General features: G+C 45.3%; 1 pseudogene; it reads right to left on the reverse strand.

Moving 5' to 3' along the window:
- Nucleotides 1-3,715: 3,715 nt before the first annotated feature.
- On the reverse strand, nucleotides 3,716-3,834 carry LOC147722678 (5S ribosomal RNA; annotated as a pseudogene).
- Between the last annotated feature and the right edge of the window lie 15,034 nt (nucleotides 3,835-18,868).

Raw genomic sequence — 18,868 nt, forward strand, 5'->3', positions numbered from 1 at the left:
ACATTTGGGGTCTTAGCTTTTTTCACTCGACTTCAGTGCTGCCCATAGTAAGTCAGACATTACACCCACTTCACCTAAAGCAAAAAAAAAAAAAACTTAGAAAAGCCTATAGCACCTGGTATTCCAAGGCTGTCTCCCATCCAGGTATTAACCAGGCCTGAACAGCTTAACTTCTGAGATCAGACGCTTTACAGGCGGTACAGCCATAGGCATGAAGTGAACGGACCATTGAGGTCTCAGGTTTTTCATTCGACTTCAGTGCTGCCATAATAATTCAGATGTGCCACCCACTTCAATTAAAGCAAAAAATAAAAAGATGGAAAGCCTACACCAGTTGGTATTCCCGAGCGGTTTCCCATACTGGTACCAACCAGGCCATACTCAGCTTATCATCTGAGTAAGCATTATGAAGTACACTGATATCTGGCATATTATCTCTTGTCATTCAACTTCAGTGCTGGCCATAGGAGTCAAACATGCCACCCACTTCACATAAAGCAAAAAAAAAAAGATAAAAAGCCTACAGAACCTGACTTATCATGCAGGTACTCACCAGGCCTGACCCTGTTTAACTTCTGAGATCAAACGAGATCAGTTGTTTACAAGGTGGTATAGGCATAGGCATGAAGTACTTTGATGTTTGCGATCTTAGCTTTTTTCATTCGACTTTAGTGCTGATAATAGCAAGTGAGACATGCCACCCACTTCATATAAAGCAAAATAAAAAGATGAAAAGCCTAAAGCACCTGCTAGGAACACGTGGTCACCAATATAGGTACTAATCTGACCTAACCCTGTTTAACTTCTGAAATGAGTCAACATCAGGTTCTTTCGAGGTGGTATTTCCATAGACATGAAGTGCATTGACGTTTGGGCTCTTAGTTTTTTCATTCTACTTCAATGCTGGCCATAGCAAGTCAGGTGTGCCACCCACTTCACCTAAAGCAAGAAGAAAAGATGAAAAGCCTACAGCAATTACTATTTCTAGTCAGTTTCTCATCTGAATACTAACTAAGCCCTGCCCTGCTTAACTTCTGAGATCAGACAAGATCAGGTGCCTTCTGGATGGATAGGAAAGAAGTATAAAAAGAACAATTGATGGACAGCATGCAAAACAATGTCATACATTCCCCCAGTACAGAGATCTGGGCCTAACTCAATCGTTGTTTTGCTGACCATGCCATTCCAGTTTGGACCCAGCCATAAGCATATCAATCTTGACCCTGGGCTCAATGGGAACAGTCCAGCCCGGACTGCCAGGCCAGTTCCCTCCTGGACTGTAAACAAGCATCTAAGGACCGGTTTCAGGCTTTCAGCCCTTTTCAGCCAGGATAGCTTGACTCCAGTGGAATGGAGAGCACGGGCCCAGGACCCGTCCCACTCGCGGAGACAAATGCAAAAAGAACAATTGATGGACAGAATGCAGGACAATATCATACATTCATATCAGTACAGAGATCTGGGCCTAAATCCATTGTTTTTTTGCTCACCATGCCATTCCAGTTTGGACTTAGCCTCATGCAAATCTGACCATGTGCCCAATAAGAACAGTCCAGCCCGAACTGCCAGGTCAGGTCCTCCCTGGACTGGAAGCAAACATCCTAGGACCGGTTGATGAAGGGTAATTCCCAAAAACAGGTCCCAGGATGCTTGTTTCTGGTCCAGGGAAGACCTGGCTTAGCAGTTCTGTCTGGACTGTTCCCATGAGGCACAGGGTCAAGACTGAGTTGCATATGGCTGGGTCTAAACTGGGGTGGCATGGTGAGCAAAAGAATTATGGATTTAACCCAGATCTTTTGACTGGGGTGAATGTATGATTTCTTCAGCATTCCGTCCATCATTTGTTTGCATAGCACATAGGAAAGAAGTAAACTAACCTTTTTCTTTTGACTGCTGTAATGGCCAGAGCAGGTAAGATATGCAACCCACTTCACCTAAAGCAAAAAAGACAAAAGGATGAAAAGCCTACAGCACCTTATATTCCCAGTCAGCCTCCCATTCAGGTACTAACCAGGCCAGATGCTGCTTAACTTATGCGATCATACGAGATCAGGTGCTTTCAGGATGGTACGGACAAATGCATGAAGTGTGCTGACTTGTGAATCTTACTTTTTTTCATTCACCTTCAGTGCTGGCCAAAGCAAGTCAGACATGTCACCCACTTCATCTAAATAAAAATAAAAATATGTACATCCTACAGCACCTGGTATGACCAGGCGGTCTCTGTACAGTTATTAACCAGGATGGACCCTGCTTAACTTCTGACATCTGATGAGATCAATTGATTTCAGGGTGGTATGGCCGTAGGCATAAAATGCACTGGCATTTGGGGTCTTAGCTTATTTCATTTGACTTCAGTTAAACAATAGCAAGTCATACATGCCACCCCCTTCCCCAAAACCAACAGAAAAATATATAAAATGCAGCACCTTGTATTGCCAGGGAGTCCCCCATCAATGCCCAACCCTGCTTGATCAGACGCTTTCAGGGTTGTCTGTCCATATGCATGAAGTGCACTGACCTTTTCGATCTTCGTTTATTTCATTCTACTACAGCGCTGGCCATAGCAAGTCAGGCATGGTACCTACTTCACCTAAAGCAAAAAAAAGATGAAAAGTCTACAGCACCTGGTATTCCCAGACAGCCGGACCATGTTCACTTCTGAGAACAGACAAGAGCAGGTGCGTTTAGGGTGGAATAGCTGTAGACATGAAATGCATTTACATTTGGTTTCTTAGATTTTTTTCATTCAATTTAAGTGCTGGTCATAGCAAGTCATACATGCCACCCAATTCAACTAAAGCCTACCAGCACCTGGCATTCGCATGTGGTCTCTCAGTCAGGAACTGATCAAGCCCGACCCTGCTTAAATTTTAAGATGAAATGCTTTCAGGGTTGTATGGCCATAGGCATGAAGTACACCGATGTTTGGGGTCTTAGCTTTTTCATTCTACTTCAGTGCTGGCAATAGCAAGTCAGACAAGCCTCCCACTTCACCAAAGGCAAAAAAAAGATGAAATGGCTACAACACCTGCAGTTCCCAGGCGTTTTCCCATCCAGGTACTAACCTGGCCAGACCTTGTTTAACTTCTTAGAGATGATGAGATCTTAGGTGCTTTCATGGTGGTATGGATGTAGGCAGGAAGTGCACTGACGTTTGGGGTCTTAGCTTTTTTCATTCAGTGCTGGCCATAGCAAGGCAGATATGCCACCCACTTCACCTAAAGCAACAACAACAAAATAGATGATGAAAGGTCTACAACACTTGTTATTACCTGGCGGTCTCCCATACAGGTATTAACCAGGCTCAGCTCTGCTTAACTTCTTTGATCAGAAGAGATCAGGTGTTTGCAGCAGGGTGGTATGTCTGTAGGCATGAAGGACACTGACATTTGGGTGCTTAGATTTTTTTTATTCAACTTTAGTGCTGGCCGTAGCAAGTCAGATATGCCACCCATTTCAACTAAAGCAAAGGTTGAAAAGCCTACAGCAACTGGTATTCCCAGACTGTGTGCCTTTCAAGTACAAACCAGACCCGACCCTGCTTCACTTCAGGGATAAGACGAGATAAGGTTATTTCTGGTTGGTACGGCCTCAGGCATGAAGTTCACTGGTTTTAGAGGTCTTAGCTTTTTACATTCGACTTCCGTCCTTGCCATAAAAAGTCAGACATGCCACAAACTTCACCTAAAGCAAAATAAATTCAAATAAGAAAAGCCTACAGCACCTGGTAATCCTAGGTTGTCTCCCATCCCAGTGCTACCCAAGCCCAACCCTGCTTAACTTCAGAGTTCAGAAAAGATCAGGTGCTCTCATGGTGGTATGGCTATGGGCATAAAGGGCATTGACATTTGAGGTCTTAGATCTTTTCATTTGACTTCTGTGCTCGCCATAGCAAATCAGACATTCCACCCACTTCACCTAAAGCACCAAAAAATAAGAAAAGACTACAGCACTTGGCATTCCTAGGCGATCTCCCAACCAGTACTAGCCAAAACCGATCCAGCTTAGCTTAGAAGATCAGACACTTTCAAAGTGGTACAGTATAAGCCATAACGAGCACTGATGTTTGGGATCTTAGTATTATTCATTGGACTTCAGTACTGGCCATCACAAGTAAGACATGCCACCCACTTCACCTGAAGGAAAATAAATAGACGAAAAGCTTACAGAACCTGGTATTCCCAGGCAGTCTGTTATCCTGTAACTAACCATGCCTGACCCTACTTAACTTCAGATATCAGGCAAGATCTAGTGCTTTCAGGGTGGTATGGCCATAGGCATGAAATTCACTGATGTTTCGGATCCTAGCTTTTTTTTTTAAACTTCAGTGCTGGCCATAGAAAGTCAGACATGCCACGTTCTTCACCTAAAAAAAGGAGAAACCTACATTGCCTTTTATTCCCAGTCGGTCTCCCATACAGGTAAAAACCAGACCTAACCCTGCTTAACTTCTGAATTTAGAGAAAGGGCCATATGTATGAAGGCAAGTTTGCAACCGCAAACGTTGAAATTAAAAGAATTTTGGAGTATGCAATAGCAAATCAGCTGTGTCCAATACATGACACAAAACACCCCTTGCAAAATATGGAATCACAAATTTTGCGATTTACTATTTTGCGATTGTATTTAAGGAATCGCAAATTGCGATTCCTTAAATGCAATGTAAGAGGCACAGAAAAAGTGCAATTTGGCCATAAGGAATCGCATATTACCACCAAATTCTGCGATTTCTTTGAAAAATGCATGTTTTTTGCATTTTTCAAAGTGCCATGTGGCGAACATACATGGCCTTAGGGCATGTATGTGTGCCACATGTGCACATATGCACATTTAGGCTCATAGGAATGAACAGGGAGGTATTCCTTAATTGTGAATAGCAATTTGCGATTCGCAATTAAGGAATATGCAGGATTCGCAAAATTATTTGCAAATTCTACATACATAGCGTTTTGCGATTCTCAAAAAGAGATTCTCTAAAAATCGCTATTTGAGAATCGCAAAACCAAAGTTTCATACATATGGCCCAAAATCAGGTGCTTTCAGGGTGGTATGGCCATAGGCATTACATGCACTGTCGTTTGGAATCTTATCTTTTTTCATCTGAATTTAGCGCTGGCCTTAGCTAGTCAGACATGCCACCCACCTCATCTAAAGCAAAAGATTTAAAAGATGAAAAGCCTACAGCACTTGATATTCCCAGTGGGTCTCCCATCCATGGATGTAACCAGGCCCAACCCTGCTCAACTTCTGAAAAAAGTCAAGATCAGGTGCTTTCTGGGTGATACAGTTTTTGGCATAAAGTGCATTGATGTTTTCGGGTCTTAGCTTTTTTCATTCAACTTCTGTACTGGCAATAGCAAGTCAGATATGAAAGGGACTTCACCTAAAACAAAATAAAAAAAAATATGAAAAAACTAGAGCACCTGGTATTCTCAGGCGGTCTCCCATCCAGGTAATAACCAGACCCAACCTTGCTTAACTTCAAATATCAGCTGCTTTCAGGGTGATATGGTCTTAGTTATGAAATGCACTGGTGTTTGGGCACATTTAGGACAGCAGGGGGGCAGGGGCATGGGCTTAGGTACCCTGTTGGAAGGAGACTCCACTCTGCTTAGGGGAGCAGGCCAGGACATCAGTTTGGGGGAGCAGCAGGGAGGATGGAGATTGAAGGGGGATGGCAGACATGAATGTAGCGGGTGGGTTACTGGTTGGCCCACCACCACCAGGGAGTCTCCACCGGAGGTCGATGAAGATGTTGGTGTGTTGTTTTCCTGCTCCTCCAGAGTACTCACCTAATCCTCTGGGCCCACTGGTCACCTCTGATTCCGAGTGATGTAGGAAACCACTGTGGCCAACTTCTCTCACTACGGTCTTGGGCCTGTGTCCTTTGCTGACCTTGGTTGATGCTGTAATAGGAGTAGAATTACTTTCAGTACAATTGCCTGAAAGAACAATGCAATCATTTCATGACAATGCACTTTACACATTGGCATACATATGTACTTTTACAAGGATATGTACACCAGCTCAATCATTGGCATGTGAACATGTATGAATGACACATGACCTTAGCACAGTCAACCTTCAGGGTGTCAGAACCACCACTACCTCCAATTGCATGTGTCAGCATGTCCATCTTCAACCCTTGTGTGGCAGGAGATAAAATCACTCTTTCAACCAAGGCCTTTGAACCATAACATTGTTACCTAAAGTTATTTAATGGCATGTCCATATTAATACATTCCTACCTATCCATAACGGGCCCTGTAACATGCAAAAGGTCAGATGTCCAAAACCTACCACAAGTAGGAGTACAGGGCAACTACTACAAATAAGTGTAATCACATTTTAAATGCACTAGTCACATGGAAGTGCCCATTCCTCATTGCTAACATTCCCAAGTTACAGTCTCACTTGTGTCTACTGCCAGATGATGCTGTTCACAATGGTACGAGCAGTCTATCTACGTGTCACATGTAGTACAAAAGAGTAGTATGAAGACAATTAGGCAGCAAGTTGTGTAAGTGGCCAGCACAAATTAACCTTGTACATGAGTCTGGCTAGGTACATTCCCAATCAAGGTAGGTGCATGTGAGCAGACATTTTCCACATTCCAAATGTCAGTGCCATGAGGACACTGAAAGTACCAGAGGCATTGTAATGAGCCCGTCAATGAGAATGTCGTATTGGCGTTCACAGGGGCAGGGTACTCACAGTACATTCTATGTACTGTGGCACATTTACCTATGTAGTACTGACTGCTGACACACACTTGTGCAAAAACATTTCAGCAGATCACTCCCAATGCATGTCACCATCCACAGACTGACAGTACACTGATGCAGATGCCCATCCCCACGTACTGCATACATCCTTCTCATTGGCATGCCAATGAGCATTGGCTAAAACAACTGGAACATCACAAACAAGTGTCATTGCATAAACATTTCCTACCTCTTGAATGTTATCCATCAATGTCATTGGTTATGTGTGAGTCATCCACCCAATCTTAACATGCCAGTGTTGTGGCTAACCCCAACTGTGTATGGCCAACACTCATTGAAATTGTCATGTACACATTTGCCAACATAAATACCAGATGCATCCATATGGAAAATCGTCTATTCCCTCCGATCATGTATCCTACAGGAGTACTTGTTAAAGTACAACATGTAAAGGTACGCCTGGCTGCATGTATGCATCCTGTAAAGATGGTACCAGTGGTGTTAGCTAAGTCATACTACTGCACACTTCAAAAATACTGAGAGGATGTTGTGCGAAGCCACGGCACCCAGACTACATGGTAGGCCATGCCACAAGTTAGTGGTACACAATCACATGACATGGTAGTGAGGCAGCTACACTGCAGATACAAAGAGGACAAGTGTCTTGTATCGGAACATTTACACATGACATAATGGAACTATGTAGGTAAGTAGAGACATAACACTACCATGTGGCTCTGCTACAGTGGAAAGAAATATTGTAGTGGACCCTGCTTAGTTCCTGGAACATGATTCAGCTTCATGCTTTCAGGGAAATGCAGCTTGAAATAAAAGGTAGGTGTTCATGCAAAATGTTACACTCTGGCCAATATTCACGCCCAAGATGCTGCTGTTGGCCTCTCAACTGCCCATGAAGGTCTGGGTGGGCCACTGCCAGTATGCAGGCCATCTGAGGAGGAGGTCACCCCACCTCTTGCAGCAGTGGGCACTACGGCGATTGGAGAACCCCAGGGTCCGCACATTTCAAGCGATGTCTCTCCAAATTACCTTCTTTTGATGGGCATTGATCTGTATAGATGCAAGAGATGAATAGACAGTTTGCATCTGAAAATTAGAGGAACTATTTATGATAAGTACAACATAGATTTTGAACTAGCACACACATCAATCTTTCTACAACACTGTACATGCGTCCATGTCTAATGCTAAAGACACACCTAAAGCTTATAAAGGGTCTCCTCTGTTAATTTGATGATTATCCTGAAGCCTGATTGTGACATACACAGACTGAGGCAGCCACCGACATCATGTTGACCAAGGCAATCTCAGATGAAATGTGATGTGAGGCACCATAACACATAGTATAGTGTTTGCAAATGCTGTAAGGTAGGCTACCTGTGCATGACTGTCCAGATACCTTACTGGCTAGGCCCAATGCTTTAATGCACATGGTACATAGGGGACCGTTACTGTTGGAGAGTAGTATCTGCTTACTATGGTTACCCCCACTTTTTTCTGATGTTTCACTGTTTTTCGACTTTAGTCTGGCTGGGGTCCTGCTATCCAGGACCCCAGCCTAGCTGATTACTCTCTACATTGATTTCATGTACTTTATGTACACTCCAGTTTGGTTCCTGGGGGATCCTTTTGAGTCCCTAGTATATGGTAAACCAGGTACTAATGGTATAGGAACCCCAGGGCCTACCAGGGGCTGCAGCATGTATTATGCCACCCCTGGGAAGCCTTCCAAAAAGACACCACAGGACTGCTACTGCAGCCTGGTTACGGTGGTGCATGCACCCCTTACTAAGATATAGGTTACCTATATCTTCCTTAAATCACTGCACATAGAAACCTATCAGTTACCTCTATGGCAGGCCTTATCAACCCTGAAGGCAGGGTGCTTCGTTTTGAGTGAGAGGGTGCCCATGCATTAGCAGGACCCCTCAGCAGCCTCCGGGAACCTATTCTCTGGGCTGTTCATTGGTGCAGCCAGACCATATACTCTTAAGTGAATTATTACCTCACGGTAAATGCTAACTTTGGAATGATTGCACAGAAACATGTCATGTTTGGTGTCAAACACTTTGGAATCCTACCCCCGCCGCCAGTCCTGGCAGCGGGGTAGAATTCCACCCTTCTAGAAGGGAGAGACATGTACACACCGGTATACCCGGTAACAGTTTTAAAGAGCCCTGGCATCACAAAATGGATGCTGCAGCCACAGACCAGAGTATGCCTACTGCTTCTGACTGAACCTCGGTCAGGGGAGGCCTGTACAATAGGTTTACTGTTACATGGAGGTGTAACAACCTCCCAGACAGGCTTTAGTGTATTAGGACTGGGTGGGTGCACTCTGAGAGTGCTTTGAAGTCTGCACTGGGGGCATATTTGGTGTCCCTGTGCATAGTCCAGTTCAAATTGGTTACAGGGGCTACCTGCCCATGCTCTGGCATGCAACTGGACAAAGGAAATGGGTGTAGCCACCCCTCTTTTCAAACCCTCCCATAGTTGGGTCCCCAGAGTATGTCTGACCCGTTTCTTTAGTATAAGTAAGGAACCCCTGGCAACAGGACTTTAGATTACACCTGGACGAAACTCTGAAACTGAATCCTGGAACTTCGACGCTCTACTCAAGACTAGAAGTCAGAAGAATCTCCCTTGGGGTCACGAAGTGACTCCCCTGCTTGGCAGGCATTAACAAAGCATTTACTGGTCTGCATCTCTGAAGCTCCCACTGGACTCCAAAGTATTTGCAACCCAGGAAGAGGATTTTCAGACTTCTGAGAGGCAGACCTGAGTCCCCAGCAAAGCTGAGTCCCATAGCCCTAGTGAGTGATGTGGAACTGGAACTCCTGGACACTGTGCACATTTTGAAGTGCATTGACTTCTCAACGTCTCTTGAAGTGTGCTTTGGGTTACGTGTAGCTCAAGCCCCAAGCACCTTTTGCACTGAAGATTGTGGGCCTACACACCACTAGTGTTCTGTGAGCCCACTTCTTGCATTTCAGCTGGAGGCACCATCGCGATCGCTGGTCCATCAACTGGTGGGTCCCTGTGAAGGCAACACTTATTTTCCTTGGGCTTCCCTGGTTGCTCCGAACGTGCCCTGACTCTCCACCACGTGGTGAGTCCCTCGCACTTTGTTGGTCCACAAAGCATTTCTTGGCTTTCTGCGTGGGTTGCTATGGCCAAGGCTTGTTGGGTCCAATCTGGTCACCAATGCTGCAGCACTTGACATCTTTTGTGGGACAGCTCGATTCCAGCTCCTGGTCATCATCAACACCTCCTGGTCCTCATCAACACCTCCTGGTCCTCGTGGCTGAGGAGTCAAGCTTCACCCCTTTCACCTGAAATCACCTGACATCGGTGGGCATTTGACTATCATGCCCCTGGTCACTGGCTAGTGGCCCAGACTCTGTCCCCTCTGCTTTCAGGTTCTTCTCATCTTTATTCCAGGCTTGGATCACACCGGTTTCTTTCCACTTCTACGGCAGCAGCAATTTGAAGCAGATCGCCATTGAAAACAACGACGATTCCAGACACTAAAAGACACCAATGCATCCGGCTTCCCTAGGTGAGGTAACTTGAATACTCCTGTGCTCCCATGGGTGTTGGCCCTAGAACCCCTTAAGTCTAAATGGGTTTGCTAAAAGTCCTCTTCCAAGTGTCCTTAATCTTTAAATTTCCAACTGTGACTTTCCCCATAGAAGCTAACTGTGATTCGCTGCTGTGTTCTCACACTGCACTTGTTCCCCGTGGGTCCCCTGTGTCATTACCTTGGGTGGTTCCTTGTGGGCCCAGAGATTCTACAGGCCCTAGACCTTGTGTCTAGTCAAGTCGTGGTTGTTATACCACTTTCTTAATATATGGTTTGGTACACCCCTAGGGCTCAACGTATGATGTGCTAATTTACTGTGTGATATTAAGTGTAACTTACATGTTTTGACCTCTAGCCTCATAAATAAACTAGTAGGGTGTGTTTAGAAAAAATACATATATTTTATATATATATATATCTGGTGTGGTTCTCAATTCATTTGGTCGTTCAAGAGATTATAGACTGGTAAAACAACTGCTTTACATTCCTCCAAGACTTAGCCAGAAGGCTGCTCTCCATAGCTACCACTAGGATAGCTTTTAATAAAGGTTATCTTTAACCAATCACTTCTAAGGGGTTGTTTGGACTGGTGCAAGGTGCCCACTATAACTAGTGGACAGCATATGCCAGGCCAACTTCTCACAGTTCCCTATTTTACACAATGTACCAGAACTGAGGTCAAAACATAAGAGCTGGTATGTGTGACTCTCAGAGCTACATCGCTTTGAGGGGGTGTGGAAATGTGAACTACTCACATGAACTTCCTTGTGAGTAGGAAAATGTTATTCTTTTTTGTGCTGCTATCACAGAGCACCCTTATAGCCATATGTGCTACTGTATCAGGGATGACAGTAACTTTAAATGTGTATCTGATTTTTAGGTTGGGGATACTCCAGTCAAACATGTGATCCACACCTCAATTTCTCAACAATAGATTCTCTTAATCTTCACTGTACATGTGTCTGATGTGCAATGGGGAATTCGTGGAAGCTATACAATCATAAACTCTCACCAGACCTGTGTGAGTTAGGGATAGTCATTAGTGACAGACATACATTGATACTGTGGGTCAATGTACAGAAGTAGCAGGGGGGAATGCCCCTCAGTCACCATCTCTCATATTAGCCAAGTAACAGCAATGCATGTAGTAAGGATTGCCCAATACTGTGTCTGGGAAACTCAAAGGAGCAGCTGGGCCACAAGTACATGACTATTTGCATCTATTCTACTCCCACATTTAGGCCCTGTTCCCTGTAGGCTGAGGCTAATTATCCCAAATGTACCTCAGAATTACTTCACTCCTAACCGATCATTCATCCTCTGCCCATTCGATATATTTGAATATTGGGTTGAGTGGCGCACAGAAGTAGTGAGTTGTATCCATCTCAAAATCAACTGTTGTTCAAAGTCTGACTTGAGCAATGGCTACCTACCTTTGAGGTGAACCTAAGAAGTGACATAGCTGCCAAGTGGCTATTGGGAAAGGAGAAGGGTACATCTTTTTGGGTGCTCATCCAACCGGGGCCTCATGATAGTCGCATTCCTGTCAGCCTCTCCCAGCCCTCAATTGAGCAATGGCTACCCACCTGTGAGGTGAAGCTGAGTGGAACAGTGCAATTTGCTAACATTTTCCTCTTTTGCTTATTCCTGTATGCAAACATGGCTCATGGTGAGATGCCTATACAGGCCAATGTACATATACCATGATGGGTGCATCCAAGTCAATGTAGCTGACATGAAATAAAGTTATGCATTGAGGTATGCCTGTTACACTAGTAGGAATCACCTGAGTCACTCATTCTAATATTGCCTTCCTCTCCACAAACTCCTTGGCCCAAAGGCCTTTACATGTGTATCCCAAGTGAAGGTAATGGTTACACTCTGAGGCACATTGTTGGCAAAGTGATCACAAGGTTAAGCAGTCAAATAGGGTGCAAAGAGTACTTAATAAGCTTACCAGTACCTCTAGTAAGCCAAAGAGCCTGTCATAGAGGAGAAGGACGTCGTCATCCAGGGTTTCCAGTGAAAGGATGGGCGCTTTTCTCGTTTGTTTGTGACATGAATGCTCCCAGAGATGAAAAACAGCAGCAAGTGATGGGGAGGTTTAGTCGTTAGCAATGTCTGGAGGAAAGTGATATGTTGCCAAAAACGCAAGGTATAGGTAGTCCACATAGGCAGCCTTGAGTGTAGGGACCAGAGACATTGGACTGTGGCAGACACATTTTTCAGTGTTATCCTATGGCTGTGCTCAGTGGCTGCATAATCCTTCCACATGATTCAGATTAGTCGGCGGTGGCAGAATTAACCTTTCCCATTGACATTCAATGGAATCTACGTAGGCAGTCTCCACTGTCGTCAGACACATCCCTTGAACCGCAATGGTCACAAAGACAATGTACAGCCTATGGCTATGACCATCATGGATGTACCTACCTATTGCACAGTTTGAAAGCGCCGTCAGTCAGGGATCATGAAAGCCACATTGTGGAGGTGAGGCTTCCTCCATGTCAGTCCTAATTGCCACATTATATGGGGTACAGAAGTGTTTCTCCCAACCAGCATTAACATTTGTACATGTCACCTGAAGTTTGACACCTTTCCTTCTCTCATACCATTGATCACATGTCAGTGTTGTACATGATTGTGTAGGACCACACGAATACTGTGTGGTTGGGTACACAAGCAGTGACAGGGGAAATGTGTGCAATGTAGACTCCACATACTGATGGTGCCCTCCAGAATAGATGATCATGTATGATGCTCACAGTGGTCATACACTCAAGTGTAGTCCAGATTGGGTGCAGATAGGCGAATTCACCTACACGTATAACTGACATTTCATTTACACACTTCATAGGGTGTCTGTTGCATTGTCTTTCTTTTCATTTATGGAGACCAGATGGATTTCTGGCAGAGTAGGTGGACATGTGCCTTAGCATAGTTTGCGTGCAATGTGTGCTGTCCATTAGACAGGGTGATTAGTGTTGACATGGCTGCCAAGTGGCTGTGAGAAAAGGAGGGTTATGCATCTGGTCAAGTGCTCAGACAACAAGGGCTGATGGTAGTTGCAGTCCTGTCAGACTCTCACAGCCCACACATGAGCAATTGCTACCTATCTGTGAGGTTAAGCTGAGTAGTGACATGGCTGCCAAATGGCTATGGGGAAAGGAGAGTGGCACATCTGGTCAGGTGCTCAGACATCAGGGCTTGATGGTAGTTGCAGTCCTGCCAGCCTCTCCCAACCCACACTTGAGCAATGACTACCTACCTGTGATGTGAAGTTGAGTAGTGACATGGCTGCCAAGTGGCTATGGGGAAAGGAGAGATGTACATCTAGTTAGGTGTTCAGACAAAAGGTTTTGATGGTAGCTGCAGTCCTGTCAGCCTCTCCCAGTCCACACTTGAGCAATGGCTACCTACCTTTGAGGTGAACTTAAGAAGTGACATGGCTGCCAAGTGGCTATGGGGAAAGGAGAAGGGTACATCTTTTTGGGTGCTCATACAACCAGGCCTCATGATAGTTGCATTCCTGTCAGCCTCTCCCAGCCCTCAATTGAGCTATGGCTACCTACCTGTGAGGTGAAGCTGAGTGGTGATATGACTGCCAAGTAGGGAGATGGTTCTATCTTGGTAATTTCTCAGACAACATGGCCTGGTGGTAGCTGTAGTCTTGTCAGTTACAATTTGGAAACACACGCAAAACTGAATTGTGTAACATTCCGGGTGGCAATACGCTATTGTGTTGGCACATACTTTTGTGCATTGGCACAATATATGGGTCCTGTGAGGATGATTTTATGGCAAAACACTTGCAGACAACATACCTACGGGTGGGATATGATGGAGGCTGATATATTATGGATCATGTCAGTACTACTGCTTGTGCCTGCCAATGTCACATTTCTGTGTGACAGGCGATCCAAGGAGAAAACCCATTCCTCTTCCAGGCAACCTGGTCATCTACCAGAAATGCACAGGAGGAGGAGGAGGAGGAAGTAGAGGAGAATGGGAATGAATTAGAGGAGGATGAAGAATATCTGGTTCTGCTGGTAGAGGATGATGGGTCTGATTCCCTGCCCACCATTGTTGGCCCACTGGTGAAAACATTAAAGCCCACTCCTGCTCAAGCCAGCCTAGTGCCTCCCACTCCACCCCGAGGTTTGCCCATTCCCAGTAGTCAACCAACCAACCATAGCATTCACCTATCCCAACTCAACCATCAACCCCTCACATCCCTCACGTAAAGGTCAGATGTGTTGGTTCCCCTACACTCCATGACAGTGCATTTCAGGACTTTTCTCCTCAATCTGAGGGACCTACCACCCCATGTTAGGATCAGGTATCCCATAGGCACCAACCTCCTGCCTGTCGCCTCCCACCTGGTGGACCTGACAGTCATATCTGATGCCATCCCATGTGAAGTTGGCTGGCAGATGGTCATGGTGGCCAGTGGGAGGAGGATTTTTTCCAACAGCAGGCTGATATGAGGCAGGACGTTCATGCCATAGTGGCTACTCTGTCTGACAAGTCAGACTTGCTACAGTAAGTAAGTACATTTATTATGCTTGATTAATTAAAACATTGCATACATTAATACATTTTAGATAAAATATCTACCTCTTGTGCAATAAGAAACACTATTTAAAGGACCCAACATTTTTACAAAAATAAATAAATAAGAGTAAAAAGTAATTTAAAGAAGAACTCAAGTTATTAATGACTACTGCTCCATCCTCTTTTAAATTTGTTGATGTTATTCGAAGCAGTGCCTGTTCTGATGAAAGTTAGTTCTTAGCCAATATGGGCAGGTTTTTTCATCTTTTTGTGGTTATATCAAGAAATGTAGTCAGCCGGCAGTTTAGCTGTGTTATCTCTGGATTAAAACACATCATTACCGCTTGTCGGTAGGACCTAATTCCATGCGGTCTGAACGTTGGTTTTAGCAAGGTTATCCTTATATCTCTTAGGCTGTTACAGATACATATGAATGAATGAATGAATGAATGAGGGGCATTTGTAAAGCGCGTGGCTACCAAAGGCCTCCCAGTGCTACAAGACACACCCAAATTAGAGATAGTGACACAATCAAGAGAACAGAAAAGTTTTGAGAAATTTTCGGAAACGAAGATGGTTAGCCTCGAGACGGATACAATCAGGTAGTTGATTCCACCTTTCAGCAGAAATGACAGAAAAGAGACGACTCCCACTCCGGGCTCCGTTAAATCTCAGGACATTACTGTGGATAACATCCTCAATTTCACAGCCACATAAAACTTGCTACAGGACATATGCCAATTCCCACAGATGGTAGACAGAATGACCCCTGTCTTGGACAGGATGGAAAAATCTTGGCAAGACATGTCAAAGAAGATAAATGACATTATATCATCAGTAGGGAAGAGAGTGTAGGACACCATACCTTGGCCATGAAGATATTGGAGGGCATGCTGAAACTGATCCAAATTCTTCCTTCCTGGTCAACACATGGAGTGGATTCAACACATATAACTGCACCAAATCACACCCAGCCACCTGTAACACAACCTGCAGAGGCACCTCACAATCTTCACAGGCACCACACCCCTTGCACATGCCCCCCACTGCACAGTCATGTCCTTTCCTGCCTAGTCAGATCTCTCAAATGTACAGCCACTATAACCCCCTGTCCAGGCACCTCCCCCTAGTACCGGCAGATGCACAACACCCGCCTGCACCATCAACACAGTAAACACACATACTCACATCGATCCTCACCACCACAGTTGCAAAGTAGCAAGTGAGATCCCCCATGATCACTGTAAAATGTTACCCACAATATGTCAATACAAATATATTCCTCACAAATCAATATTGAGTTGCATTTTATGTGATGATGGTCAACTGGTAACCCTGGTGGAATGTTGTAGATGTGATGATAATTGTGTTTGAGTGAGACATGTAGATTTGCAGGACTATCTGCCTAGCAAGGTATCATGAGGAAGGCATACCTTTCTTTCTGTGCACTGCTTATGCTTCCCTGGTGCTGGGAGTGGGACCTCGCTCCTCATCTTGAGCCAGCAACGCATTTTGGAAGTTTGATCCTCCATTTTGGGAGAGTACTCACTGCTATTCCTCAAGGCCAGTCACTTCGCAATCAAACAAAAATCAAGGTAGGACTGAGACCATAAAGCTAAGTAAAAGTAATGATGGATTAAGTTCCATACTAAGTTCACCACTCTGAACCAGAGTAGTGGCCACCTTGTAAGGGATCAGTTAAGGATATCCTATTCTATCTCAGCACTCTTTACAAACCTTTCTTCAGCTCATCCCTTTTACACTTATTTAATGTGATAACATATTCTGCACATACTTACTCAAACCTCTGCTGGCTATAAATATATAGAGGCCTTGTCAACTTCTCCAAATCCTAAATACACCCTGCTCATCCCATAAATCTGGCACCTCCTACACTCTAGGAATCTGCAGAATGGAAGGAAAGTCTAATTACCTTAGTGTCTACTAGATGGCGCCCATCTTTGAGTGCTATATTAGTGCGCACCAATTTCCTTCTGGTGACCAGTTTATGCAAGTGCTGGAGTATTCAAAATGAACCGTCCTCTGCCTTCTTCCCTTCCTTACTCGTCTTCCCTTTTCTCCCCTCTCGCCATCTTCCTCCTCTCACACATCTTATGAGTGTCTGATCCCCTTGGTTCCTCTCTTCTTCCAGTCTGGTCTCTAGACCCTGTGCTATGGATCGCTTCCCAGGATCCTCATTTGACTCCAAACTGATTCCAGCTGGCTTTAATCTGTATACCATAATATACCCGCCTAATCTATCAATCAATCAATCAATCAAGAAATTTGTATAGCGCGCTACTCACCCGGAGGGTCTCAAGGCGCTTTGGGGGGGAGGTCCGCTACTGCTCGAACAGCATGGTCTTGAGTTGCTTTCTGAAGGAGAGGTGGTCTTGGGTAAGATGGAGGTGGATGGGGAGGGAGTTCCAGATCTTGGCTGCCAGGTAGGAGAAGGATCTTCCTCCCATGGTGGCTCTTCAGATGCGTGGAACGGCGGCGAGTGCGTGACTGGTTGATCGAAGTTGGCGGATGGGAGTGTAGAAGGTCAGGCGGTTGTTGAGGTACCTGGGGCCTAGGTCGTGGAGGGTTTTGTGTGCGTGGGTGAGGAGGGGGAACGTGATTCTTTTGCTGACGGGAAGCCAGTGCAGGTCTTTCAGGTGTCCGGAGATATGGCTGTGGCGGGGGATATCCAGGATGAGTCGTGCGGAGGCGTTCTGGATGCGTTGGAGTCTTTTCTGCAGTTTGGCTGTGGTTCCGGTGTAGAGGGTGTTTCCGTAGTCCAGTCGGCTGGTGACAAGTGCCTGGGTGCTCGTCTTCCTGGTTTCGGTGGGGATCCAACGGAAGATCTTTCAGAGCATGCGTAGGATGTTGAAACATGAAGACGAGACGGCGTTGACTTGTCTGGTCATCGACAGGGAGGAGTCCAGGATGAAGCCTAGGTTGCATTCATGGTCTGGGTGCGCTGCCTAGAGCCGGGGGCCACCAGGAGTTGTCCCAGGCAGATGGTGATGGTCCAAGGATGAGGACTTCTGTCTTGTCTGAGTTCAGTTTCAAACGGCTGTTCTTCATCCACTCGGCTACTTCTTTCATCCCTTCGTGCAGGTTGGTTCTGGCGGTGGCGGGGTCGTTGGTGAGGGAGAGGATCAGCTGGGTGTCGTCGGCGTAGGAGATGATGTTGAGGTTGTTTTGGCGTGCGATGGCTGCGAGCGGGCTCATTCACACGTTGAAGAGGGTGGGGCTGAGTGATGATCCTTGTGGTACGCCGCAGATGACTTCGGTCTATCCAAGAACGTTGCCAAGAAATTCAAACACAGGGCCCTTAAGACTCACACAAAAACCCTTATTTCAGAACCATACTTCTGCTTAGAAAAGGGAGAGACCATTAGTGACCTTATCTTCTACACTACAAAACGTGCTCAATAGAGGATAGCCACACATTTTCTGCTCCTGATCTCCATATCTACCAAAATTCCACATGGGCAAACACTCTCAGCAGCTCCCTCAATCACTTGCCAAGCAGAGGCAACCATCTATAGCTATAATAATGGATCTATCCTCTTCCAAGCATCTGAGCGCAACCTAGAACGTCTTGACAAAATATTCCCACTTATCAAAAATACGGTGATAAATAAAACTGCCCTTCTGACTCAGACCCATCTTAACCCTGCAGTCATCTCTCCACTGCTCTAGAGGTTTATTCTCCCCCACAACTGGCTTGTCTCCACCCCAATCCCCGACTCTCCCACCCTCCCTGGATAGCCTACCCTACAACATACTTGAGTCTCCCACATGGGTCAGCATAGATCATTGATCCCTCTCCCCTCCGTGGATGCAGAGAACACTGAATCACACTGCCGGGTCCACTGGAATAGAAGGCAAAACATTATGTATTTGATGTACAAGTCATTACAAGGCACATAACTACATGACGCAAGTGCTGGCTTTGTTCTCCTTTAACCTCACTAGTCAATTAGATGTGTCTTGG

The sequence above is a fragment of the Lissotriton vulgaris genome, chromosome 4_1 (genome assembly GCF_964263255.1).
Source record: "Lissotriton vulgaris chromosome 4_1, aLisVul1.2, whole genome shotgun sequence".
Taxonomy (NCBI): Eukaryota; Metazoa; Chordata; class Amphibia; order Caudata; family Salamandridae; genus Lissotriton; species Lissotriton vulgaris.